This window comes from Silene latifolia, chromosome 2 (assembly GCF_048544455.1).
Source record: "Silene latifolia isolate original U9 population chromosome 2, ASM4854445v1, whole genome shotgun sequence".
NCBI classification, from domain to species: Eukaryota; Viridiplantae; Streptophyta; class Magnoliopsida; order Caryophyllales; family Caryophyllaceae; genus Silene; species Silene latifolia.
The window spans coordinates 144,404,295-144,410,294 of NC_133527.1; positions in this window are offsets into that span (position 1 = coordinate 144,404,295).

The following is a 6,000-nucleotide window of genomic DNA, read 5'->3' on the forward strand; positions in this document are numbered from 1 at the left end:
GTGATAGTAGAATCATGTCTAGTGATATGCGGTTGTGTGAATCCCAAAGCCATGTTATTTAAAATATATTATCAAATGATTAAGCTTGTGATATGAATGCTTTAGAGTATATACTAGTCGTGTGTGAAAGTTTATCGACCAAGTTGTGTTGATATAGGAGTAGAAGGGTGTTAATAAGGGTTTGTGACCTAGTAGAAAGGAACCTAGAGCTGAACTTTATTCCGTCAGATTTTACCTCTATTTGATTTAGTTGCCATTTGACCTCCGTTCATCATACATGGTTGGAATTTTTATGAGTGATAACCCAATGAGTTAGCTTACCAATTCCGTTGGTCTCGTGTTTAAAATTTTTACGTTTTGGGAGAAATAAATAATTTAGTGGACAGTGGTCAGAATGTTCCTGTACAGTTAAGTTTTCGACAAACGATTTTGTAAAATTTCTCATTTAATTTTTACTTGACATTTTTACCTAATTCCAACTCCATTGTTTAAAAGACTCAAATATCTTTTCAAATTGATAAGCCACGTTGCAAGGTGAATTTTTGACAATTAATAGTGATTTTTACAAGTTGACCTAAAACTTTGACTTTTGCTGATGAGTTTTTGTTTCGACCCACTGAATTGCAAAAATCTTTATAAATTAATTATTCGAGATTTGTACTTAATTCTTTTTCTTATGCTTTAAAAATTCTTTATATTCTCTGGAAAATATAAAAACTCAACGTGGAATGTAATAGTTAATTAATGGTGAATTTTGAAAGTTACAGCTTGACTTTGATTCCCGAAAACGAGAGTCTTTCCAAAAGATTAATATAAATGTCTTATAAGTCCTTAACCTATGATAGTTGAGGGGTAGGAGTGATCATAGGAAGATCTAATAAAGGGTTATAAAAAGGATAGAATTGACCACACCTTATCTTTGTAAGTGTAGAATATTTAAAATGTTAAGCTATCTTTACTCAGGTAGGAACTTATGTTGTCTTGTTTTACTTTTATAGAACCATGCCTCCAAAGAGATCTACACCTACACCCTCTACCATGTCCCAAGAGGAGATTGACCGTTTGATAGCTATGAATGAGGCTTTGACTGCGGCATTGAAGGCTAAGGGGTCAGTTCAGGATCCAGCAAAAATGAGTGCTAGTATTGCAAGGCACAACCCGACGAAGTATGACGGATTAGGTGAACCATCCTTACTAGGAGATTGGCATAGGGAGTTTGATAACCTTTTTGAGTTGCTAGGATGTCCTGCGGAGATGCAAGTAGATCAAGCTGCTTACTATTTGAGGGGAAAAGCGGGTTTGTGGTGGAATCGTAGTAAGGAAGTCTTAAGGGAAGCTTGGAGGGAGAGTGATGAACCTTTTATCACTTGGAAGGGTTTCAAGGAGAATATGAGAGCTGTATTTGTACCAGAATATATTAGGAGTAAGATGAGAGCTGAATTTGATTCTTTCAAGATGACTGAGGAGATGACAGTAGAGACTTATTATAACAGGTTTATGGAATTGTCAGAATATGTAGCTGATTTGAATTTTAGTGATGAGATGTTGGCACTTAGATTTGAAAAAGGATTAACAACCACTATTAAGAAGAGGCTTGCAGCTGGTCAACTAAGTACCATGGATGATGCTTATCAACGAGCTGGGCATGCGGAGAGGATTGCAGATATGTTAAAGGAAGAGAGGAGGGAGAAGGAGGAGAAGAAGGGAAAGAGTGAGAAAAGAAAGGTTGAGTCTTCTAGTGAGAATGTTGGGAGTAAGAAACAAAATTTTAACCAATACCACTCTTACTTTGCTAATAGTGCACCGATGGGAGGAGTGAGCCGTGGGAGTGATGGTCGGTCGGTGGCTAGTAGAGATTTTGTTGGTAGTTGTTTTAGGTGTGGTAAATTGGGCCATAAGATCATAGATTGTAGAGTAAATTTGGGCAAGCAAGGAGGTGGCAATGGAAATAGGGGTTATGAGAGTCAAAACCAAAGGAACTATCAAACTCCGCTACAGAGTACAGGGAGCAATAGAAATGCAGGGCAATGGGGTACCCAGAGGAGCTACAACAATAAGCAAGGCAATGGAGGTGATCAGAGTAATGGTGGAAAGACATTTGGAACAGCTAGTACAGTACAAGGGAATGGGGAGAAGGTTAACTAGTATTTATTTGAGAGGATTAGACTCTTGTCATTTATATAAGTATTAAGTTGTTAGTAGTTTTAATAAAGTAGTAGTAGTTCCGAAACTTCGGGACGAAGTTTATTTTTAGGGGGGTAGAATGTGACACCTCTTGTTTTGAGTTAATTTTGTGATACATTTCGTGTTTTAAGTTTATTTGCGATACATTTTGATAAATATGATATAGTTTGATAATGGTTAAGTAATTTAATTGTGTTGCAATGATAATGAGTTAAAATGGTAGTCAGGTGTGTTGATGGTTCTTGAGACTTTTGTATCATTTTTTTTAGTGAACTTCGGGACGAAGTTCGTTTTAAGGAGGGAAGACTGTAATACCCGTAATTTGATAATTATTTATATTAATAATTTACGCATTTTAAATAACTAATTATAATAAGCTCATAATTTATAAGCAGGTATATGATGGAATAATATATAATATCATGGAATAATATATAATATCATGGAATAATAAGTGAGTCGGAAAGTAATTAGGTAATAATACAAATATTACTAATATTACTAATACTACTAATTATACTATACTAATATTACTAATTATATTATTAATTGTATTTTCTAATAATTAAAGTAATTAGGTAATAAGTTTCCTAATTAGTATTCTATACATCTAAACCTAGACTATATATATATAAAGAAATCTGAAAATAATTCATAAAAAGAAGGAAGAGATCTAAAAGAAAGAGGGAGAAATCGTCTTGCATAATCGTGTTAAGGTAAGAATTAAAAACCGTCTTAAATTAATTGTATATACGTTAAACAGCTTGTAACATTGACAGTTAATGACCACTGTACGCCGCCTTACACGGAACCCTATGGACCACGACTTTGACCATAGGTATAATGGACCACCGTGACCTCAATGGACCATGCCGTGACCACCGAAAACCGACCTAGGGTGGAAATTAAGGGTGGTTTACGCGGGTGGTGATGGTTATAGTTGTTTAATTGGAAACCCGAATTAGACCCTTAATTAGATGAGCCTTGACCTGGGCTTGGTGGGGTTGTGACGGGGTGATGTAGTCGACCATGGGAGATGTGTCGTGGTGGCTGTGCGTGGTGGTTTTTAGCGGCGGTGGTCGGATTTCGCGAAAACAGGGGAAACAGGGGAAGGATATGAACACGGTTTTAGGACGGGAACCGTGGCCATGTTGGTGGCTATGCCGAGGAAAGGGGACCACCCCTGGAGTCACCTTGAGACAGTGGCGTCAACGGTGGTGGCCAGAGGTGGTAGTGGTGGCCGTGGAGGTGTTGGCGAGGCGTTATTTACAGGGTATTTGTCGATGTCGGGTTTTCGGTGTATTGATTGTTGTTGTTTCTAGGACGTGTAGGGCAGCCGTGAGTGGTGTTCTTTGCTGGTTGTTGGTGCGTGGCAAGGGGTTGGGTGTAGTGGTGGCTCACGGGGTGGTGGTGCCGTGCTCATGGTGGGTATCGGTGGTTGCGTCGTGTGATTGTATGGGGTGTTAGAGGGATGCGGGTTGAATTGTCGTGTATGGAATTTTGGTTTACACGTGAGTAGGGTGATCATACACATTATTGTATTATAATATTTAGGTGAGGGACCCGAGTTTAAATTGTTAGTCGGGTGTTGACACGAGTTTTGAGAAGTCGGGATTTAAATATAATAACTCCGTATTTATCGTATAATTGTTTTATAATTAGTTTAATTATTTAACACGGGTTGAACATTGGTTTAGTTTGTATAGCTTGATATGGGTTTTGACCGATAATTAAGACGGATTTTACATAATAATTTACACGATAACATAATTAATATAATTAAATTATAATTGATTAAAATAATGAATATAATTTATAATTGAATTAATATTATTATTATATTTGTTAGGTGACGGGTTGTTGAAGAGTTATTTGATTGATTTGCTTTGCTTGGATTGCGTAATTGGAGTGCTTGCTTTCGAGGTAGGATAATCTACTCAACTATATCTGGTTTGCGTGTTTAATACGTGAATGTATTGAAAGGATGATTGGTGTATGATTGCTTATTTAATTAAGCTAATCGAGTGATTAACTTTGTTAATTGTTGGAGTTTTGTATATTTTATACGATTATATTGTGGAATGGTTTATGAGAATTGACCGCCCCAGGCTTAGTCTCGGTGGATAACGTGAGTGGTGATTGGACCGCCCCAGGCTTAGTCTCTGGTGGATAACGTGTGTGAATAATTGGAAGGCCCCAGGCTTAGTCTCTGGTGGATAACGTGGATGGTTGATGTCGTTATATGACACGTGAGCAGTTGAGATTGGAATATTGACAATTGTGAGAGATTGGTTGTTTTAATGTTTTTTATCCTACTCAACCTCGTGGTTGACCGTGTATTCGTGAACACCTGTGATGAACCATAATGGGGAGCAGATTTGACAGGTACTAAAGATTAGCTTACTTGGGAGCTATGGGATGCGTGAGGACTTGGCCAATCTACCTAGAAGTCTAGACCACATAGAAGATTTTATCACTTATTTATTTTCCGCTGCGAGTTGTATTTATTTTATATTAAGTTTAGTTGGTTAATTTGTAATAAATATGTAATCATTAAAGTTTTATTTAAAGTACTTTGGTGAGTTGGACTTTGTTATCTACTACCTCGGGAAACCGAGATGGTAACAGTCCTATTTATTTGGGAATGTCTAGTTAAAGGCTCCTGAATAAATGGGGGTGTTACAATTAAGGCAAGAGGAAATAAAAAGAGAGATTAACAATAAGAACAGGGAACTAGGATGTCGGGTCATCAATGATTATCGGTCAATTGCAGCTAAGGTCACAGATCAGTCAGTTGTATCGGTCTAAAGGGCACCGAATATCTCCTTCCGGTTTCAATTCGCCCTAAAACACTAATAGCTTAGCTTCCGCCCTCAATAAAGTGCCCTAATGCTCACTGCAGGTCTCACCTCTTCTAACCTTCCGGTCTAGGTCAAGGCTTACCAATGTTAAATAAGCTAATTGCATCGATTCAATCAACTAGTTACAATTAAGAGCAGCGATTAACAACATAGACAAAAACAACAACAACAACAACAATCTGCAAACTAATTAGCAATTAACATTTATTCATCGAATCCCCTAATCCTAGTAGAGAGAAATTAGCTAGACATAAATAAGGGTAAAGGGAGAACAAAAGGTAGAAGAACAAATAAACATTAATTAAATAAAAGAGAAAAGAGGAAGAGAGAATTACAAAGTAAAATCCGACAAAGAAAGAGAAGCAGAGAAAAAGTAATATATACAGTGTATGGTATGATAAGAGATAGAGAGAAGAGAGTTACAAATGACGTCTCTCCTTCCTATTTATAAGAAAATAGGATTTTATTTAACCTAATAACGAATTAATAGCTAAAAAGCCCGAGCCCAATAAGGAATCGCTCGATCGAGCCCTTTAGAACTGCTCGATCGAGCAGAATTAAGCTCAAACCAATTGATCGAGTAAAATTACTACTCGATCGAGTAAACCCTAAAATGAAATTATTCGATCGACCATAGAAAGTACTTGATCGACTTCTTATTCTATCCAAAAGCCCTCGATCGACATGTAAAGCACTCGATCGAGTGATATCTGACTTCAGCAGCCACTTATTCCGTTAGTTTCAGCTTGACTTGATTATTTAGCTCCCGAAATGGCTTCACGCATCCCGTAACAACAACATTTCCGCTCCAAATTCACTCTTCCTCTAAATGCATGCAAAACGGACGGTAAAAGGCTAGATTTCACTACTTTCTAGTACATTCCTGCAAATAGAACAAAACAAACCAAAGTAGCATATTCGGGGCATTTCGTAGCATAAAACTACGATAATAGCA